Here is a 23729-nt window from a genome sequence, read left to right on the forward strand (position 1 = left end):
CCCCAATATTAGGTGGATTGAGGTGGGAGGCACCGAGTACAAGTGCTCTCTATTTGCTGATGATGTCCTAGTATATATCACTCAATCACATATATCCATCCATGCTGTTACGGCTGAAATAGATCACTTTGTTACATGGTAAAATTTTAAAATCAATGCAGCGAAGTCTGAGGCCCTCGATGTCTCCCTCCCCAAATCCATATAGGATTCCATCCAGTCCAACTTTCCCTTTGCCTGGCCCTCACAGGGTATCAAATACTTAGGAATTCCTATTCATAGAGACCTCTCCCATCTATGTTATCTTAATTTTGGGCCCTTTATTGAACAATTCCATACAGACCACGGTTGGCAAGTTAGAACTGTAAGATTCACTACGTGAACCGCTGGTGTTTTGTGGAAAAGCACATGTACACCGCGTTCCAAATTATTATGCAAAAAGTGTTTAGGAGTGAAAAGGGAAGAATTTGTTTGTTTGTCAGTTAAACTCATTGATGGTGATGTGTGTCAGGGCTCTTTATATCACTGTAAGCAATTGCAGACACCTGTGCTAATTAGTTTGGCAGGTGTGTCCAATGAAAGGCAAGACTACTTAAGAAGGCTCTCTCACATTATTAAGCAGCCTACATTTTCTGCCAAAATGGGAAAGAAAAAGGATGTGTCGGCTGCTGAGAAGCAACAAATTGTGGAGTGTTTAGGTCAAGGCATGACTACAATCAACATTGTGCGATGATCAGGATGAAGTGTCTTGGCAATCAAGAAGTATGTAGCTGATTCACAGTACACACGTGTGCGTGCTGATAAGGGCAAATTGAGGACTCTTTCCTACAGGCAATTACGTCAGGTTGAAAGAGCAGCGGCAAAAAAGCCTTGTCATAGCAGCAGACAAGTTTTTGAAGCTGCTTGTGCCTCCAACGTCCCCCGAACAACAAGATGCAGGGTCCTTCAGAGGTTTGCAGCTGTGCATACGCCATCCTGTCGACCTCCTCTATCCACTTCACACAAGCAGAAACGGCTCCAGTGGGCCAAACATTACATGAAGACTGATTTCAAAACTGTTTTGTTCACGGATGAGTGCCGTGCAGCGCTCGATGGTCCAGATGGATGGAGTGGAGGATGGCTGGTTGATGGACACCCCACGCAAACACGGCTACAGCGCCAACAAGGAGGAGGTGGAGTAATGTTTTGGGCTGGAATCATGGGGAGAGAGATTGTCGGCCCCTTTAGGATCCCTGAAGGCGCTAAAGATGAACTCCATAATGTATGTGGATTTTCTCAAACAGCACTTCCTGCCATGGTTCAAGAAGAAGAACCGTGTATTTCACAGCAAGATCATTTTTCTGCATGATAATGCACCATCTCATGCTGCACATAAAACATCTGCATCTCTGGCTGATATGGGCATAAAAGGGGACAAACTTATGGTGTGACCCCCATGCTCCCCTGACCTCTACCCCATTCAGAACCTTTGGAGCATCATTAAAAGGAGTGTCTATGATGGCGGGAGGCAGTTCACATCTAAGCAACAGCTCTGGGAGGGTATTCTGTCCTCATGCAAAACAATTGAAGCAGAAACCATCCAAAACCTGACAAATTCAATGGACGAGAGAGTTCAGAAGCTCCTTTCGAACAAGGGGTCCTATGTGAAAATGTAACATCACCTAGAATAAAGTTTTGAGTTGAAAACTGTTTGATTTCAGTTTCTAACAACCTGCTAATGCTTATAATTTCAAAAATGACCATTTTTTTGGTCTTTATTAAAATGAAAAGGTTGATCGAAAAGTTTGGGGGATCTAAGAGTGTGGCAACCCAGTAGTCATGATTACTTTGAATTCTGACAATATGAGGGTCATGCTGCAGGTAGTGCAGCAAGAAGGCACTTACGTGTCTTGCGCATCTCGGAGCCCCAAAATTATTTTCCGGGCTAGATGCAGCTAAAAATTATTTTTAATTTTAAATCTGGTGGAGCTTATTATAGATGGCCTAATAGGATCAGTGCTGCACACTGCTACAAAGCCCAAATTATTTTCCAGTCAAGATACAGATAAACATGATTAGTAATTTGAAAGCTTAAAACGTTTGGTAGGGTGATTTTAACCAATCATCAAGCTTTTACTCTCCCCAGGATGACACAGGGGTAGAAAAGTCGTTTCGGATCCATGATTTGTTCATCTTTATGAACGTGAGTCTGTCTACATTATCAGTGGAGAGCCGCGTGCGCTTATCTGTCAGCACACCACCAGCAGCGCTGAACACACGTTCAGACAGAACGCTGGCTGCGGGGCATGACAAGATCTCCAAGGCGTAAGTGGCTAGCTCCGGCCATTTATCCAGATTGGAAGCCCAAAAAGAGCAAGGGTCCAGTGACACAGTCGTGGCTTCAATGTTTACTTGGAGATACTCCTGTACCATCGTCTCTAGGCGTTGACTATGTGTCAGACTTCTTGTCTCCTGTGGCCTTGCAAAGGATGGGCTAAAAAAGTGGTGAAATGATTCCGCAAAATTGATGTTACCAGCAGATACTGTGGTTCTGTTACGGTTTGAGTGCTGAACACTTGACGGTCCCACGGTTGGCAAGTTGGAACTGTGAGATTCACTACGTGCACCACTGGTATTTTGTGGAAAAGCACATGTAAGATTCTGCAACAGTCTCTGCTGATACTCCTGCATGCGTGCATCCCTTTCTATGGCAGGAATAATTTCTGCAAATTTACTTTTGTACCGGGGATCTAACAGTGTGGCAACCCAGTAGTCAGGATTATTTCTAATTCTCACAATTCGAGGGTCATGTTGCAGGTAGTGCAGCAAGAAGGCACTCATGTGTGTTGCGCATCCAGGAGCACCAAGTCCCTGTTGTGTTGGTGGCGAGGTAACAATCATGCTTCCTTCCTCTGTCCTCTCCCCCCAACCTCGCACAACAGAAATGTGATCAAGGTCTCCCTCATCTGATGAGTCTTCCATCAGTTCGTCCTCCACTTCTTCCTGGGCTCCTGCACCTTCCTCACTAGTTTGGCTGCTACCATGCGCCCTGGTAAAACCATCTCCCCCACCCTCACATGCCTGCCGCCTTGGTGCTGCCGACCTTCTGGACCTTGCAGATGTTAGCCCTTCCGCATACAACTCCTCCTCCTCTACTTCCTCCACCTCCTCTTGTGCCACCACCTGACTCCGAATTCTGTTTAACATGTGCTCCAGCATGTAAATCACCGGAATAGTCATGCTGATAATGGCATCGTCAGCACTAAACATCTTCGTCGCCATTTCAAAACTGTGCAGAAGGGTGCATAGGTCCCTGATCTGAGACCACTCCTCCAGCGTGATTTGCCCCACCTCTGAATCTCGTTGGCCCAGGCTGTACGTCAGAACGTATTGCACCAGGGATTGTCGGTGCTGCCACAGTCGCTGCAACATGTGCAGAGTTGAATTCCACCGGGTAGGCACATCGCATTTTAGCCGGTGAAGTGGCAGGCCCAACGACTTCTGTAGAGATGTAAGTCGCTGAGCTGCGGGATGCGAACGGCGGAAGTGAGCACACAGCGACCGTGCCCTCTGCAGAAGGCCATCTAGTCTGGGATAGTGGGCTAAAAATTGCTGGACAACCAGGTTCAACACGTGAGCCATACAAGGCACGTGTGTGACATTGCCCCGGCGAAGGGCCGCACCCAGGTTTGCAGCATTGTCGCACACGGCCTTCCCTGGTTTCAGGTCCAGTGGAGACAACCATTCATGAAATTGGTTCTCCAGAGCTGACCACAACTCCTCAGCTGTGTGACTCACATTTCCCAGACATTTCAAAGTAAAAACCGCCTGATGACGTTGAGCCCTACTGCCAGCATAGTAAGGAGGTGTGCAGGATCCCTTCTGCGCAGTTAGAAAGCTTGTGGCATGACCAGACAGGCTTTGGGTGCAGGTGGAAGACCGAGAGGAGGTTGAGGAGGCAGAAGCAGTGGAGGAACTTTGACATAAAGAGGATTGACGCACAACTCGTGGGGACGGCAAGACTTGGACAGCAGCCCCTTGTCCTGCTGTCACCATAGTTACCCAGTGCCCAGTCAGCGACATGTAACGCCCCTGTCCATGCCTACTCGTCCAAGTGTCTGTGGTGAAATGCACCCTGTCACACACAGAGTTTCTCAAAGAAGCGGTGATGTTGTGTGCGACATGCTGGTGGAGCGCAGGCACACCTTTCTTTGAGAAGTAGTGCCGACTGGGCATCTGGTACTGGGGCACTGCGACGGACATAAGGTCTCGAAAATCCTCTGTGTCCACCAGGCGGAAAGGCAGCATTTCTGTAGCCAAGAGCTTGCAGATGGTGAAATTCAACCTCTTAGCTTTCTCATGGCTAGGAGGAAATGGTCTTTTACTTGTCCACATCTGAGGGACTGAGGGCTGGCTATTGTGCTTAGACGGGGTTGATAAGGGTGTCCCCGGCAAACTGCCGGTCTGTGAGGAAGATGCAGGCGGACATGTTAGGTTGCCTTGATCCAAAGGTGGTGCTATCGATGTCGGACAGCGCTCAACACCAGCTGGTGTTACCACCTCCAAAGAAAATGATGACCTGCCAATCACGCTGGCTGTTGCGGGTAAAGAGGTGGCAGGTCTGCGCCCCAAAACAGGTGTGACTGCTGTCCCCCCAGTCACAGAGGATGAAGAGGCCGCGGATGCACAAGATATGGCAGACGGTGGTTGGCCCGGCCGGCTAGGCCGCATTGTAGCACACTGAGCTTCCCACTGCAACTTATGCTTCATGTCCATGTGCCGGTTCATGCATGAAGTACTCAAACTATGTATTTTTTGGCCTCTACTTAGCTTTTGCTGACAAATGTTACAGATAACACGAGTTGGGTCATCTTTATCGATCTGAAAAAATGCCCAGGCTATGCAAGGCTTAGCACCCATGCGACCTGAAGAGCCACCACGACTTGTGGTGAGAGGCAGAGTTGTGTTTGAGGATGCAGTTGTTGACGTGCTTCCAGTACTACGTCTCTGTCCAGGAAGGCGCAACCTGACCTCGTCGTCACTAGCATCTTCCTCCACCTCCTCTGCTGACCTCATCTCTTGGCTGACTGTGGGTTGACAGTAAGTGGGATCTCCGACCTCATCATCATCACCCTGTGCGTTATCACACCCGTCGTCCTCAGAGCCAACCTGTTCCTGCCCTGACAAAAAACTAAAGTTGTCGCTCCAATCAGGTATTTGAGTCTTATCATCATCTTCCTCATTGTCTCCACCAACAGGAGTTACAGTTTGGGAATGAGGGTCTACATTATGGTCAGAACCTTCTGCGTCTGGTCCTGGATCCAACTCAAAGATTCTGGGCATCAGTGCAGATCATTTCCTCGTCTGGATTCACAGAAGCGCTGGAGTCGACCTCTGATTCCCAGGCTATAGTATGAGTAAACAGCTCTGCAGACTCAACCATCTGTTCTACCTCATACTCAGACGGGCAGCTGGAGATTTGGGAGCTGTGAGGAAGCAAGTGCGATTTGGGTGACACCTTTGAGGACTGGAGTATTTGTGATGTTGAAGTTGATGTGGAGGAGAGCCCACTTAAAGGAGCACTTGATATCCGTTGAAGCACCTGCTGTTTTTGTGCCTCATCTGGAATTTGTAGCGATTGGCGTGGCCGTAAGAAAGGGATCTTATCACATTGTCCGCTAAAAGAAGTAGACATTTTAGTTTGGCTGGAAGATGGTCTTTCTTCTGCAGATGTTACTGTTGCTTTAACACCTACCCCACGGACACAACCTTTTTTCTCCTTCCCAACACGCCTATTCCCCTTTCCACCAGCAGCAGGCCTTTTTCCACTCATTTTGGTGGTTAACTAATTCACAACTCTGGAGTTGTTTGCACAAAAAAACAATGGATGGTAACCGAGCAGAGCTGAGTGGCCAAACTGTGGTATTAGGCCAAAACTATTGGCTGGGTTAGATGCAGAAAAAAATTATTTTGAATTTGCAACCTGATGGAGGTCAGTATAGATGGACTAATAGAGAAAGTCCGACACACTACTAGAAGGCCAAATATTTTTTCAGAGGTAGATGCAGAAAAAAATATATTCAGTTTGCAACCTGATGGGGGTCAGTATAGATGGATTAATAGAACAAGACCCACACACAGCTAGAAGCCCAATATTTTTTCAGAGGTAGATGCAGAAAAAACTATATTCAGTTTGCAACCTGATGGAGGTCAGTATAGATGGACTAATAGAACAAGTCCCACACACTGCTAGAAGCCCAAATATTTTTTCAGAGGTACTGTAGATGCAGATAAAAATTATTTTTAATTTGCAACCTGATGGAGGTCAGTATAGATGGACTAATAGAGAAAGTCCGACACACTACTAGAAGGCCAAATATTTTTTCAGAGGTAGATGCAGAAAAAAATATATTCAGTTTGCAACCTGATGGAGGTCAGTATAGATGGACTAATACAACAAGTCCCACACACAGCTAGAAGCCCAAATATTTTTTCAGAGGTACTGTAGATGCAAATAAAAATTAGTTTTAATTTGCAACCTGATGGAGGTCAGTATAGATGGACTAATAGAGAAAGTCCGACACACTACTAGAAGGCCAAATATTTTTTCAGAGCTAGATGCAGAAAAAAATTATATTCAGTTTGCAACCTGATGGAGGTCAGTATAGATGGATTAATAGAAGAAGACCCACACACAGCTAGAAGCCCAATATTTTTTCAGAGGTAGATGCAGAAAAAAATATATTCAGTTTGCAACCTGATGGAGGTCAGTATAGATGGACTAATAGAACAAGTCCCACACACTGCTAGAAGCCCAAATATTTTTTCAGAGGTACTGTAGATGCAGATAAAAATTAGTTTTAATTTGCAACCTGATGGAGGTCAGTATAGATGGACTAATAGAGAAAGTCCGACACACTACTAGAAGGCCAAATATTTTTTCAGAGGTAGATGCAGAAAAAAATATATTCAGTTTGCAACCTGATGGAGGTCAGTATAGATGGATTAATAGAACAAGACCCACACACAGCTAGAAGCCCAATATTTTTTCAGAGGTAGATGCAGAAAAAAATATATTCAGTTTGCAACCTGATGGAGGTCAGTATAGATGGACTAATAGAACAAGTCCCACACACTGCTAGAAGCCCAAATATTTTTTCAGAGGTACTGTAGATGCAGATAAAAATTATTTTTAATTTGCAACCTGATGGAGGTCAGTATAGATGGACTAATAGAGAAAGTCCGACACACTATTAGAAGGCCAAATATTTTTTCAGAGGTAGATGCAGAAAAAAATATATTCAGTTTGCAACCTGATGGAGGTCAGTATAGATGGACTAATACAACAAGTCCCACACACAGCTAGAAGCCCAAATATTTTTTCAGAGGTACTGTAGATGCAAATAAAAATTAGTTTTAATTTGCAACCTGATGGAGGTCAGTATAGATGGACTAATAGAGAAAGTCCGACACACTACTAGAAGGCCAAATATTTTTTCAGAGCTAGATGCAGAAAAAAATTATATTCAGTTTGCAACCTGATGGAGGTCAGTATAGATGGATTAATAGAACAAGACCCACACACAGCTAGAAGCCCAATATTTTTTCAGAGGTAGATGCAGAAAAAAATATATTCAGTTTGCAACCTGATGGAGGTCAGTATAGATGGACTAATAGAACAAGTCCCACACACTGCTAGAAGCCCAAATATTTTTTCAGAGGTACTGTAGATGCAGATAAAAATTAGTTTTAATTTGCAACCTGATGGAGGTCAGTATAGATGGACTAATAGAGAAAGTCCGACACACTACTAGAAGGCCAAATATTTTTTCAGAGGTAGATGCAGAAAAAAATATATTCAGTTTGCAACCTGATGGAGGTCAGTATAGATGGATTAATAGAACAAGACCCACACACAGCTAGAAGCCCAATATTTTTTCAGAGGTAGATGCAGAAAAAAATATATTCAGTTTGCAACCTGATGGAGGTCAGTATAGATGGACTAATAGAACAAGTCCCACACACTGCTAGAAGCCCAAATATTTTTTCAGAGGTACTGTAGATGCAGATAAAAATTAGTTTTAATTTGCAACCTGATGGAGGTCAGTATAGATGGACTAATAGAATGATGCTATGCCCAAAAGATTTTACTTCACTAGGTGCAGTAAAAAAATTGGTATTCTATACACAGGTGGTATATCTTGCAACACAGATAGGCTACTCCACTGACTAACACACTCTGCAATAGGCCAAAAAGGATTAGCTTTGCTAGATTCAGCCAAATGCTGTTAAAAAAACTTGCACAGCACTGGCACAGACCTGCCTGGCAAAAACTGATAGGAACTCATGTAACCTAGTCCTGAAAAGGTCTGCAATTACAATTAGTCTTTACTCCCACAACCGATCTATTTAAGAGCACAGACCTCCCTGATAAAAGTCGTAGGAAATGCTGTAACCTAGTCCTTAAAAGGACTGCAATCACAACTATTCCCTACTCCCAAGCTATCTGTATATTTGTGCGAAAATTGGCTTGAAATTAACAAGGTATAGCGCACTCAGCAACAGCGGTGCCGTCTAACACGCAGCTGCAGCAGTGAGAAAATGGTGGCGACGGGGAATATGGCTTGGTCTTATAAGGCAAGGACATGTGACATACACTGCCAATGACACATGCCCTTGCTTGTGTGAAAAAAAGCACTTCGCTCCGTGTGTGCGCTGCTGATAGGCTGACAGATTGCACCTCCCCACTGTAAATGCGGGAAAGAGAAAAAAAAATGGAGATCTTCATTGTTCCTGCAGAGATCCATCCCCTGCCCCTCCCCCCACCCCGCTGTACACTCAAACTGCGTATTAACATTAATTTTCATCATTACTGAGAAAAAATCCAGTTATGATTTTGGTGCATGAACAGTTATCGAACATAACCTCGAACAGTCGAATTTTTCTCAAATTGTTCGTGTTCGCCGAACGGCTCGAACACCGCCCAAAACAGCTCGAATTTGAGATTGGCGAACAGTTCGAGTAGAACAACGCTCATCTCTAGTTATAAGGTAATAGAGGTGGGTCGTTGCATCTCTGCAGTTGTGTGTGGGAGGGGTGGAAAGTTAAAATTATAAATATTTATGGTCTTACAAAAAAGAAGACAGGTTAAGTTTATTAGAGAAATTATGTTTAGAATTACCTGGTAGGATCCCTGTGATAGTAACAGGTGATTTTAACTGTGTAACTGAGGGGAAAGTTGATGCCTCAGGAAAAAAATTGCCAAACGTTATTTCTGATTTTTTCTTTTTTGATGCTGCCGAGGTTTTTTTGGGGAAGCCGCCAACACCAACCTATAAAGCTGACAGGGATGGGATAACATCTAGGATTGATAGGATGTTTTTTTCTAAAAATATAATATGTGATGGTTTTTCTCAATTTTCAGTTCCTTTTTCGGACCATGTGTGCCTGAAAGTTTAGAGGGGATTTAAGGTGGGTGCATGGGAGAGGTGTGTGGAAATTGAATGTGAGTTTGCTTGAGGATGAGAAAATTGTGAATGATTTTAAGAAAAAATATAGTTGGTGTAAATCTCAAAAGAGTAAGTTTGAAATTGTGTTGGTGTGGTGAGATTGGATGAAGTATGAGGTGCAAACGTTTTTTCGTCGAAGGGGCTATAAAAAGGCTGTCATGGTAAGGAGTCAATATAAAGATTTAATGATGAGTGTGGAATGGCTGGAGAAAATGAGGATGTGTGGTGTGGATGTGGATGATTTGTTAAGAAGTGCCAGAGAGGATTTGAAGAGGACTTTGGAGAGGAAGGGAAGGGAAATCATTTTTAGGTCTAAGGTGGTCCATCTTGATAAAGATGAAAAGTGTTCAAGATATTTCTTTAAAAAAAATATACGGTAAGTAGGAGGGTATGGAGGAGATTTTTGATGTGGATGGTGTTTGTGTGAGTGGGAAGAATGTAATGAAGGAATTGGTCGCGTTTTATGCTGAGTTGTTTGGCAGGAAGTGGGTGGATGAGAATTTTAAAGAAGTGCTTAAGACCTTGGATTGTAAGGTGGATGAGGATGAGTGTTCTGGTCTATGTGAGGCAGTGATTGAAGGAAGAAGTTAAGAAAGCTGTGTTTGGTGCAAAGAAGGATGGTTTGCCTATGGAGCTATATGTTATGATGTGGGAAGTGATGGGTATGGATTTAGTTGAGGTGTGTCAGTTTATGTGGGAGAATGGGATGCTTGCGGGTTCAATTAAAGAGGGAGTGGTGATCTTAATCCATAAGAAAGGGGATAAAAGGTGTTTGAGTAATTGGAGGCCAATTACCCTTCTGAACGCCGATTATAAGGTATTCAGTAAAATTTTGGCGTGTCACATGTGTGTGGTTATAGCCGATGTGGTTGGTAAAGATCAAGTGTGTGCAGTGCCTGGTAGATGTATGACGGATAATCTGTGTGTTTTAAGAGATGTGTTGTGGGATTGTAAAGTAAGAAAGCAGAAGTGTATGGTGATGGCTGTTGACTTTGAAAAGGCGTTTGATCGTGTGTCTCATGTGTTTCTATTTGAGGTTTTGCATAGAATTGGTTTTCCGGAGAAATTTGTGTGTGCCGTGACAGGATTGTATGGGGAGGTGGTGAGTGAATTTCTGGTGAATGGGTTTTTGAGTGAGAAAGTGTGTATTAGGTCTGGCATTAGGCAAGGTTGCCCCATGTCACCGGTATTATTTGTGTGTGATTGAGCTACTGCTGTGTATGATTTGGAAAGAGAAAGTGGTGCGTGGTTTGTTAGTGCCAGGGAGTGGTGGAATGACGGTGAAAGTCTTAGGATATATGGATGATGTGGTAGTGGTGAGTGAGAATGTTGCCTCTATGGAGAGAGTAAAACTGTTGTTGAACTTTTTTTGTGGCGCATCAGCGTTTCGTGTGAATTGGGACAAATGCATGTTTAAATGTTTTGTTGACAATAGAATTAAGATGGATGGTATGGCTGGTGTGCATGGTGCAATTAAAGTGTTGGGAATTTTTTTTAATGATGATTTGAAAGGTTATGAGAGTTGGGATGAATGTGGTGAGCGGATTGTGTGGAAGATGAATTTTTGGAAGTTACGTTCTTTGTCTTTGGTAAGGAAGGTTCTTATTATTAAGGCTGTTATTCTCCCTATTTTGCTTTACATTTCTTGTATTTTTCCAGTGCCCTATAGGAAAATTAAAAATTTGAGAAACTAATTTTTGTGTTTTTTGGGGCAGTAGGATGGAAAGACTTAAGAGGGAGATTTTGTTTAAGCAATATTTGCATGGGGGACTGAAGTTCCCGAACATTGAAGTGTTTCTAGCATTGCATTTTATTAAGACTACGGTCATTTTGATTGGGAAGAATAATAAAGGGGCATTTATGTGTAAGTATTTGGCTGGATGGATGCTGTATTGTCTGAATTGGGTGAAGCGTGATAAGAATGTGCCTGTTGCGTTTAAGAGTCCTGAGTGGTACGGTTTGATTGAGAAGTTTGTGAGAAAGAATGATTTGTTAGCAGTTGTAATGAAAGACTTTAAGTTGGTTAAGAAGGTGATGGGGAAGATGTGTGTCAATGAGTGTGAGAGTAATGTGGTAGGATTGCGTTCTATGGAAGTTGCACGGGTATGGAAGAAGTTAAGTATTCAAGGTGTTTCGAATAGACAGCGGGATATAGTATGGATGGGCCTTCATAATATTTTGCCAGTGAGGGATTTTCAGAAGAAAAGACATCTCATAAGTTCTGCAGTATGTCCAAGGGATGGTTGTGGAGCGAATGAGATGGTGAGGCACCTTATGTGGGATTGCAATTTTGCATATGATGTGTGGAAAGGTGTGGGTGGACTGTGTAAAGTTGGTGCTGGTGTGAAGTTTATTAATTGGAGAGTGGCTATGTTTGGGTTTGGTGCTAGTCGTCGTGGCCTATAAAGAATGATGTGGTTTATTATGGTGTGTGTGCAGGAGAGCTTGTGGGATGTGAGAAATTTGTGTGTGTTTAAAAGGGTAAATTTAAAAGTTAATGATTGTATTAGGTTGATCTTAGCAAGGCAATATGTAATATATTTGAGGGACACAAGAGAAGGTGGTGGTGGTGAAACAGATTCTGAAGGTGTGGAAATACCTTAAGCAGCAGGATATGGTTAAATACCGTTTATTTTTTTTCTGGAGTTTTCTCTAGTATAAGTTTACTTGGATGCATTTTTGTTGAATAATATTTTAATAAAGTAACCTCAGTGATGTTTATGAAGTAGCAGTATCACTTATGACGAAGTCTGGTTTACTGTTTGCTTTTATCTAAACGTGAGTGTTTTTAAAAAGAAAAACAAAACTTTTTTTTATCAGTTTAATATCTCCTACGTCCCCTATTCGTCCACTTATTTTCACACATTCTCCTCTCCTCTCCCCCCGAATGTCCCACGCGCCTCAAGACCGGGAAGGGTGGATGGGGGTAAAAAGGGTAACTAACTATTGAACAAACGAGCAGGGGTCCCCCTGCTTCCCAGTCTGTAGGCTCCCTACAGACTGAAGCTGGCTGCTGCAGCACAGCTAGATAAAAGCCAGGAGCCCATTATGACACGTGCAATGTCTGTTCCATTCTTCCATTCTTGCATTATTCCATTGTCCCATTGTTAGGGGACAAAGAAACAATGGCACAATGGAATAATGCAAGAATGGAAGAATGGAACAGACATTGCACGTGTCATAATGGGCTCCTGGCTTTTATCTGGCAGTGCTGCAGCAGCCAGCTTCAGTCTGTAGGGAGCTTACAGACTGGGAAGCAGGAGGGACAGCTGCTCATTTGTTCATGAATTAGTAATCCTCTCTACCCCCCCCCCTGGTCTTGAGGCGCATGGGACATTGTGAGGGGTGGGGGGAGAATGTGTGAAAATAGGTGGACTTATGCAGATTAAAAACATGTGGGGTGCATCTGCAACAAGCAGTATAGTTGTCTGTTTTAAGGTGTCTATTGATGAACAACATGTCTTCCTAAGGGGAGTCTTTGTCCCTATCAATATAATGGGTGCCTTCTTGGGGCCAGGGTGCAGCCATAGGCCAAAACCAATTCAGGTAATGGCTTCTCGGCCTTTTGGCTAAGATCAAGTGTAGTATCTTTTCTTATCAGTTTAACACCTAATACGTCCCCTATACGTCCATCTATTTTCACACATTCTCCTCTCCCCTCCCCCCCTAATGTCCTACGCGCCTCAAGACTGGGAAGGGCCGGGGTTAGAGAGGCTAACTAATTATTGAACCAACTAGCAGTGGACCCCCATGCTTCTCAGTCTGTAGGCTCCCTACAGACTGAAGCTGGCTGCTGCAGCACAGCTAGATAAAAGCCAGAAGCCCATTATGACACGTGCAATGTGTGTTCCATTTTTCCCTTCTTGTATTATTCCATTGTCCCATTGTTAGGGGGCAATGAAGCAATGGTACAATGAAATAATGCAAGAATGCAAGACTGGAACAGACATTGCACATTTCATAATGTGGTGCCAATATTCAAATTGGAAATTATAGGCCCGTAAGCTTAACCTCTACTGTGGGTAAAATTCTGGAGGGTTTCCTAAGAGATGCTATACTAGAGTATCTGAAGAAGAATAACCTCATGACCCAATATCAACATGGGTTTACGAGGGATCGTTTCTGTCAAACTAATCTGATTAGCTTTTATGAGGAGGCAAGTTCCGGACTGGACCAAGGAAATGCAGTGGATGTTGTGTATATGGACTTTTCAAAAGCTTTTGATACGGTTCCACACAAAAGGTTGATACATAAAATGAGAACAATGGGGATAGGGGAAAATATATTTATGTGGGTTAAGAACTGGCTCAGTGATAAGAAACAAAGGGTGGTTATTAATGGAACACACTCAGACTGGGTCTCAGTTAACAGTGGGGTACCACAGGGGTCAGTATTGGGCCCGCTTCTTTTTAACATATTTATTAATGACCTTGTAGGGGGCGTACAGAGTAGTATTTCAATATTTGCAGATGACACTAAACTCTGCAGGGTAATCAATACAGAGGAGGACAATTTTATATTACAAGAGGATCTATGTAAACTAGAAGCTTGGGCTAATAAATGGCAAATGAGCTTTAATGGGGATAAATGTAAGGTAATGCACTTGTGTAGAGGAAATAAAATGTATAATTATATGCTTAATTGTAAAACACTGGGCAAAACTGTCACTGATAAAGACCTGGGTGTATTGGTGGATGACAAGCTTATATTTGGTGGCCAGTGTCAGGCAGCTGCTGCAAAGGCAAATAAAATAATGGGATGCATTAAAAGAGGCATAGATGTTCATGAGGAGAACATAATTTTACCTCTATACAAGTCACTAGTGAGACCACACTTAGAATACTGTGTACAGTTCTGGTCTCCGGTGTATAAGAAAGACATAGCTGAACTAGAGCGGGTGCAGAGAAGAGCGACCAAGGTTATTAGAGGACTGGGGGGTCTGCAATACCAAGACAGGTTATTACACTTGGGGTTATTTACTTTGGAAAAACGAAGGCTTAGGGGTAATCTTATTACTATGTACAAGTATATGAGGGGACAGTACAAAGACCTTTCTACTGATCTTTTTACTCTGAGGCCTGAGACAGGGACAAGGGGGTATCTTCTACGTCTGGAGGAAAGAAGGTTTAATCATAATCACAGATGCGGATTCTTTACTGTAAGAGCAGTGAGACTATGGAACTCTCTGCCACATGATGTTGTAATGAGTGATTCACTTCTAAAATTTAAGAAGGGCATGGATGTCTTTCTTGAAAAGTATAATATTACAAATTATATATACTAGATTCCTTGATAGGGCGTTGATCCAGGGAACTAGTCTGATTGTCGTATGGAGTCAGGAAGGATTTTTTTCCCCCCATGTGGAGCTTGGTGTTTGCCACATGGATGTTGAGCCATACTGATCCCCGTATAAAATTTTTTAAAGTTGAACTTACTGTTATGATCTGCAACAAGTACTAAGGAAAGATAGGGGAAAGCTGTCCCTACAGTAAGACTATGCTGAATCCTTACGATGTAGCGGGCTGCCTGTTCCTAGCGAACACACCCGCCTTTGTCCTCGGCTAGTCTGAATGAAGACCTATAGCATAAGGGGAGGGGTCCCTAAAAGAACTAAGGACTGGGACAAAAATGGGACACCTCCTAAACAGAGAAGTTGTTGCAGAACACTAAAAGACAAACTGACAAAAAGGTACTAGAGGTCCAGAAGGACCAACCAAACTGACAGAGAAAGGCACAGAAGCACCTGGCTAGAGAAACAGTCAAACACTGAAGTCCAGCACATCCAAAAGGGCGGAGCTGGAATATAAAGGCAGATGGTCACGTGATCGCAAAACACAAGATGGAAAAAAAAACAAACAGGAGGGTTCTAACACTTACTCCAGCTCGGATACAGATCGTCATTCACAACACCAGCGCCCTTTTTTTTTTGGAGACAAGAAACGCATATATCAAAAAGGAACACAAGAAGAGGGGGACTGTGCTTCAGGAACGCCGTCGACCTCGATACAAACAAGATCACAGGTATGGAGACCCCATTAGTAATGAAGATTTCATTCAAAAATTTGAGTCCTACCCAATTATCCCTTCTACAAAAGGGCCTTTCTTTTTGCCCAACTTATAAATTGGACACGTTCCAATTGAATATGGACTTACAACGCTTCTATAGAGCCTTACGATTGAAAACACATTTTGTCAGGAATTATACCTCTGCATCTGTTCCAACTACTACTGCCTCTACACTTTTTCATTTAAGTAATTTAGGTCTCAGACTCAAGAGTAGTTTCATGCCCCCTGTAGAGACCTTTATTGGTCTGATCAACCGGGAAGCTGACTCTTTTTAAAAAAGATATATCTAGTGGCAAGTTCCATTGCCGTACTAACATGTCCAATCCTGAGCATTTGGCCCTGCAATCCCTGATCAAAGATAAGGAATTAATCATAAAGCCCACAAATAAAGGTGGAGCAGTGGTTATAATGGATCTCAAGGACTATATGGAGGAGGTTACTCGCCAATTATCTGATACTAATATATATCAACCATTAACTTCTAATCCCACATCTAAAATAGCCTCCAAGATAAGGGCAACTGTGGAAAAATTTCTAGGGAATGGTACAATTGACAAAAAAGTGGGGGAATTTCTAATTAATCATCATCCCATTACTCCGGTTTTTTATGTGCTACCTAAGGTGCATAAAAGACTTCACAAACCCCCGGGACGCCCCATTGTAGCATCCACAGATTCTATTTTATTGCCACTGAGTATCCTATTAGAAAAAGTTTTGTCTCCTTTAGTCAGAAACACCAAATCATTCATTTTAGATACAGGTGACTTTATTAAGATGATTCATAAGTTGAAACTAGTACCCATCCACTCCATTCTGGTAACCTGGGATGTCAGTAGTTTGTACACCTCTATAAAACACCACAAAGGTTTAGAGGCCGTGGTAGATTTGCTCTCTTCCTCTTTTGACAACAGGAATAAAGTGGATTTCTGTATAGAACTTTTGAATCTTGTTCTAAAGGAGAACTTCTTTATGTTCGGTGATGACTTTTTTCTCCAGGTGCAAGGTACAGCGATGGGCTCCAATGTAGCCCCACCATATGCTAATTGTTTTATGGCCCACTTTGCAGAAAAATGTATCTATATGAACCATATTTTTCAGCAAAACGCCATATTTTGTGGACGTTATATAGACGATATATTTTGCATATGGCGGGGCTCGTTGGACTCCCTTCTCACTTTTCATACTCAGTTGAATCAAATATGGCCTGAATTACAATTTGTTTTGCATTACGATACTGAGACAATCAGTTTCCTGGACACAAGGGTCATCAAAAAGACTAACGGACTATTAGAGGTGGATCTTTTTGTGAAGGAAACCAATCGCAACAACCTGCTGCATTTTACGAGTTGCCACCCTAAAGCAACAAAAGAATCTGTCCCCATATCTCAATTTAGTCGAGTAACTAGGATCGTTTCAGATCCCCAGACCAAAACCACATGTCTAAATGAGATTGAAACTAAATTTTTAAATAGGGGGTACCCGCAAGCTTTATTAACTAAAAGTAGGTCCAAACCTAGCTCTCGTAGGAAACAACTGGGGAAGAGAATACCTTTTGTACACACCTTCCACCCATTTATGTATAAGATACATAAGAGTATATGCAAATTTTGGAATATTTTAAGGGATAGTTATCCGTCAATTGAGGAATTCAAATTACCTTTCATGCCATGTTTTCGGCGACCCACTAACCTTCGAGACTGACTGGTATGGGCAGACATTGGCTCTAGAAGGATACTCTCTAGACTAACATTCCTACACACTCCCAAAAGGGGAACGTTTCCTTGCTTGCACTGCCAACAGTGTAACAATGTTCAGAAGGGTGATAAATTCTTTCACCGCCATACGAGGGGATGCTATCAACTTTACAGACTTTTACACATGCGACTCCTCATTTGTTATCTATGCCATAAAGTGCCCGTGCGGTCTCGTGTATGTGGGAGAAACTACCCAACATATACGAGACTGCATATCACAGCACAAATCGAGTATTCGCTGTGGTAAAACTTATTTGCCTATTCCATTTCACTTTGAACATAAGAAACACAATATAGCTCAGCTTAAATTCCAGGTCCTTGAACATGTACCAGCTCCGCGGAGAGGCGGCAACAGAATTAAAACATTGAAACGCTGCAAATCTTTTTGGATACATAAATTAGGCACTTTGGAACCAAGGGGATTGAATAGGGATTACAAATTTTGAGTTTTATCTAATAATCTTTTTCTCTTTTACCTCTCTAACAGAGCCGCTTAAATTGAGCTCCATCGTCGAACTGGTTGGTATGATGATATTTTGATAACTATAAGATTTTTCTACCATTTTTTATTTTTCATTTTTTATTTTGTATTTTCTTTATTTTCCTATTTATTTTCTTTCTATTTTTTATTTATTTTTACATTTATTTATTTTTATTTTCTTATTTTTCTCCCTTTATTTTGCCTTTTTTTATTTCCTTTTATTTTTTATTATTTATCTTTATTTTTATTTTTTATGTTTTATTTTTTATTCTTTATCTTTTTTTATTTATTTTTCATTTATTTTTATTTTTATTTTTAATTTCATTTTTATTTTCATTTCTATTTCATATCCTGTCTTTCCATACTTCGTCCCTCATTCCATGAGCTCTCGTATTGAATAGTGTTTATGTAGTTATTGTAATTACATTCCATTATCATTCTCTAAATTAGCATGTTAAAACATATCCCCCACTTTGCTGCCCAGCGTATTACTCCTTTCTTAGTTGCACACTGCATTGGCACGTCACTTCCGGGGCTGCGCCCTACCAGACACCACGTCATCCTACTCATAGCCCACCAATATGGCGCTGAGCGGCGACACATTTCCCCCGGCGCGTCATTTCCGGTGACGCGCTTAGAAGTTAATCATGTGACCTCCTGGCGCCTGATCAGCTCCACGTTCCGGAATTACAGGGAACACTATATAAGCATGCTTGACACGCCGGTCACATAGCACATTTCTTATAGCACGATCGTGCCTCTTTCCACATAGCGCCATTTACCTATGCTCTTCTCTCCTGTGACCCTGGTGAGTAACATTTAGCTGCTATGGTTGTGCATATATGTTCTAATGCAGTGGTGTGCACATGTATAGTAACTTGTGCTGTTTCATTCTCTCTTTTACAGCCATTGGTTGGTTTCCCACATAGCCACTGGACAGAACCCTGGTAACAATGACATATGTCGCTAATTTTTGCTGTCATGTCTACTATTCAGTCTTATGTTTGTGAATCACATCTAATATATTAAGCCATTATCCTCTATACTATGAATTGCTCTCATTGATTTATTATTTTCTTTCTGCACTTATTATACAAAATTCGATTCTTGTATGAATTAACTGTTATGTTATATATCCTGAGAAATGTGGTCTATACCCACATGTAATTATGTGTATTTTGTTGATTAAATTCACAGTTCTGATGAAGGCCGTATGGTGCCGAAACGTCAATTTAATTTTGAAGAATCATGTAAATAAATCTCTTGAAATCTTTTCACCTTATCTGGGAGTACCAGGTTCTTATTGTTATCTGCATGTGGAGTGGAATCCTATCTGGGCACCCAAATCGATAGGAGTGCCACGTAGCCTTTTCTGACTATGGATCCCTGTGATAGTAACTGGTGATTTTAACTGTGTAATTGAGGGGAAAGTTGATGCCTCAGGTAAAAAATTGACAAACATTATTTCTGTTTTTTTTGTTTTTTGACGCTGCTGAGGTTTTTTTGGGGAAGCTGCCACCACCAACCTATAAAGCTGACAGGGGTGGGATAACATCTAGGATTGATAGGATGATTTTTCTAAAAATATAATATGTGATGGTTTTTCTAAATTTTCAGTTCCTTTTTTGGACCATGTGTGCCTGAAAGGTGAGTTTAGAGGGTATTTAAGGTTTGCTTGAGGATGAGAAACTTGTGAATGATTTTAAGAAAAAATATAGTTGGTGTAAATCTCAAAAGAGTAAGTTTGAAAGTGTGTTGGTGTGGTGGGATTGGATGAAGTATGAGGTGCAAAAGTTTTTTTGTCGATGGGGCTATGAAAAGGCTGCCATGGTAAGGAGTCAATACAAAGATTTAATGATAAGGGTGGAATGGCTGGAGAAAATGAGGATGAGTGCTGTGGATGTGGATGATTTGTTAAGAAGTGCCAGAGAGGATTTGAAGAGGACTTTGGAGAGGAAGGGAAGGGAAATTATTTTTAGGTCTAAGGTGGTCCATCTTGATAAAGATGAAAAGTGTTCAAGATATTTCTTTAAAAAAAATATACGGTAAGAAGGAGGGTATGGAGGAGATTTTTGATGTGGTTGGTATTTGTGTGAGTGGGAAGGATGTAATGAAGGAAGTGGTCACATTTTATGCTGAGTTGTTTGGCATGAAGTGGGTGGATGAGAATTTGAAAGAAGAAGTGCTTAAGACCTTGGATTGTAAGGTGAATGAGGATGGATGTTCTGGTCTATGTGAGGCAGTGATTGAGGAAGAAGTTAAGAAAGCGGTGTTTGGTGCAAAGACGAATGTGACACATGAGAAGGATGGTTTGCCTGTAGAGCTATGTTATGATGTGGGAAGTGATGGGTATGGATTTAGAGGAGATGTGTCAGTTTATGTGGGAGAATGGGATGCTTGCGGGTTCAATGAAGGAGGGAGTGGTGGTCTTAATCCATAACAAAGGGGTTAAAGATGTTTGAGTAATTGGAGGCCAATTACCCTTCTGAAAGCGGATTATAAGGTATTCATTAAAATTTTGGCGTGTTGGATGAATGTGGTTATAGCTGATGTGGTTGGTAAGGATCAAGTGTGTGCGGTGCCTGGTAGATGTATGACGGATATCTGTGTATTTTAAGAGATGTGTTGTGGGATTGTAAAGTAAGAAAGCAGAAGTGTATGGTGATGGCTGTTGACTTTGAAAAGGCGTTTGATCTTGTGTCTCATGTATTTCTATTTGAGGTTTTGCATAGAATGTTTTTTCCGGAGAAATTTGTGCATGTGAGAGGATTGTATGGGGAGGTGGTGAGAGAATTTCTGGTGAATGTGTTTTGAGTGAGGAAGTGTGTATTAGGTCTGGTGTGAGGCAAGGTTGCCCCATGTCGCTGGTATTATTTGTGTGTGATTGAGCTACTGCTGTGTATGATTCGGAAAGAGAAAGTGGTGTGTGGTTTGTTAGTGCTGGGGAGTGGTGGAATGACTGTGAAAGTCTTAGGATATATGGATGATGTGGTAGTGGTGAGTGAGAATATTGCCTCTATGGAGAGATTAAAATTGTTGTTGAATCTTTTTTGTGGCGCGTCAGCGTTTCGTGTGAATTGGAACAAATGCATGTTTAAATGTTTTGGTGACAATAGGATTAAGATGGATGGTGTGGCTGGTGTGGATGGTGCAGTTAAAGTGTTGGGAGTTTTTTTTAATGATGATTTGAAAGGTTATGAGAGTTGGGATGAATGTGGTGAGCGGATTGTGTGGAAGATGAATTTTTGGAAGTTACGTTCTTTGTCTTAGTAGGGAAGGTTCTTATTATTAAGGCTGTTATTCTTCCTATTTTGCTTTATGTTTCTTGTATCTTTCAAGTGCCATATAGGAAAATTAAAAAAGTGAAGAAACTAATTTTTGTGGTTTTTGGGGCAGTAGGATGGAAAGACTAAAGAGGGAGATTTTGTTTAAGCAATATTTGCATGGGGGACTGAAGTTCCCGAACATTGAAGTGTTTCTAACATTGCATTTTATTAAGACTATGGTCATTTTGATTGGGAAGAATAATAATGTGGCATTTATGTGTAAGTATTTGGTTGGATGGATGCTGTATGGTCTGAATTGGGTGAAGCCTGATAAGAATGTGCCTGTTGCGTTTAAGTGTCCTGAGTGGTTCGGTTTGATTTAGAAGTTTGTGAGAAAGAATGATTTGTTAGCAGTTTCAATGAAAGACTTTAAGTTGGTTAAGAAGGTGATGGGGAAGATGTGTGTTAATGACTGTGAGAATAATGGGGCGGGATTGCGTTCTATGGTAGTTGCACGGGTATGGACGAAGTAAAGTATTCAAGGTGTGTTGAATAGACAGTAGGATATAGTTTGGATGGGCCTTCATAATATTTTGCCAGTGAGGGATTTTCAGAAGAAAAGAGATCTCATAAGATCTGCAGTATGTCCAAGGGATGGTTGTGGAGTAAATGAGACGGTGAGGTACCTTATGTGGGATTGTAATTTTGCGTATGATGTGTGGAAAGGTGTGGGTGGACTGTGTAAAGGGGTTGCTGGTGTGAAGTTTACTGATTGGAGAATGGCTATGTTTGGGTTTGGTGCTAGTCGTCGTGGCCTAGAAAGGATGATGTGGTTTATTATGGTGTGTGTGCAGGAGAGCTTGTGGGATGTGAGAAATTTGTGTGTGTTTAAAAGGGTAAATTTAACAGTTAATGATTGTATTAGGTTGATCTTAGCAAGGCTATATGTAATCTATTTGTGGGACACAAGAGAAGGTGGTGGTGGAACAGATTCTGAAGGTGTGTGGAAATACCTTAAGCAGCAGGATATGGTTAAATACCGTTGATTTTTTTTCTGGAGTTTTCTCTCGAACAAGTTTACTTGGATGTTTTTTTGTTGAATAATACTTTAATAAAGTAACCACAATGATGTTTATGAAGTAGCAGTATCACTTATGACGAAGTCTGGTTTACTGTTTGCTTTTATCTAAACCTGAGTGGTTTTAAAAAAAAATATATATATATATATATATTTTCTTATCAGTTTAATATCTGATACGTCCCCTGTTCGTCCACCTATTTTCACACATTGTCGTCTCCTCTGCCCCCTAATGTCTCTTGTGACTCAAGGCCTGGAAGGGTGGGGGGTAGAGAGGGTAACTAATTATTGAACAAATGAGAAGCGATCTACCCTGCTTCCCAGTCTGTAGGCTTCCTACAGACTGAAGCTGGCTGCTGCAGCACAGCTAGATAAAAGCCAGGAGCCCATTATGACACGTGCAATGTATGTTCCATTCTTCCATTCTTGCATTATACCACTGTCCCATTGTTAGGGGACAATGGAACAATGGGACAATGGAATAATGCAAGACTGCAAGAATGAAAGAATGGAACAGACATTGCATGTGTCATAATGGGCTCCTGGCTTTTATCTGGCAGTGCTGAAGCAGCCAGCTTCAGTCTGTAGGGAGCTTACAGACTGGAAAGCAGGGGGGGCCGCTGCTCGTTTGTTCATTAATTAGTAGTGTTGAGCGAGTATGTTCTGTTCCGAGTATGCTCAGGCGAGCTCTGAGTATTTACAGCTGCTCGGTGATATGTTTGAATCGCTCCCATGTGCATGATTTGCAACTGTTTGACAGCTTTATTACATGTGAGGAATGTGTAAGAAATAGACATTCCTGACATGTATTAAAACTGTCAAACAGTCGCAAATCATGCACACGGGAGCGATTCAAACATATCACCGAGCAGCTGTAAATACTCGGAGCTCGGCTCGAGCATACTCGGTGAAAGGGTTAATAGAACATACTCGCTAAACACTATTAATTAGTTATCTTCTCTACCCCCCCTCCCGGTCTTGAGGCGCGTGGGACATTGGGGGGGGGAATGTGTGAAAATAGGTGGACTTATGCATATTAAAAACCTGTGGGGTGTATCTGCAACACGCAGTATAGTTATGAGTTTTAAGGTGTTTATTGATGAACAACATGTCTTCCTAAGGCTGTGTGCCCACGATGCTTTTTCTAGGCGTTTCCGCAGCAGCAATTCCGCTGCAGAAACGCTTAAAAAACGCTAGGTAGAAGGTCTGCCATGTTCCCTAATGATAATCCGCATGTGCTGTGCACATGCTGTGGAAATTTCCGCTGCGGATTATCATTGCAGGAAAAAACGCAGCACTACCAATTATTTTGCGGATGCGCTGTGTTTTCGCCGCCATTGACTTGCATTGGAACGCATGCAGTCCACATCACTGCATCTGTGCACGCGGAATCTATGCGTTTCAATGTGCAGATGGTACCCGAGTCTGGAGAAGAGGAGACTCTCCTACGGACCTGGGTACCATAGAACCTGTATTAAAAAGAATAAAATAAAAAATAAATATTATACTTACCTTATGATGGCCCCTGGTGTGCTTGTCTTGGCTTGCCGACAGCTCGCGGTAGACTAAAGGACCTGCGCTGACGTCATTTAGTCATGT

General features: G+C 41.9%; 1 pseudogene; it reads left to right on the forward strand.

The window, feature by feature from the left end:
* Window positions 1-13034: 13034 nt before the first annotated feature.
* LOC141150916 (U2 spliceosomal RNA) lies at window positions 13035-13135 on the forward strand (annotated as a pseudogene).
* The last annotated feature ends 10594 nt before the right edge of the window (window positions 13136-23729 follow it).

The sequence above is a fragment of the Phyllobates terribilis genome, unplaced genomic scaffold (assembly GCF_046119375.1).
Source record: "Phyllobates terribilis strain yellow unplaced genomic scaffold, ASM4611937v1 Scaffold_5__5_contigs__length_657084704, whole genome shotgun sequence".
Taxonomy (NCBI): domain Eukaryota; kingdom Metazoa; phylum Chordata; class Amphibia; order Anura; family Dendrobatidae; genus Phyllobates; species Phyllobates terribilis.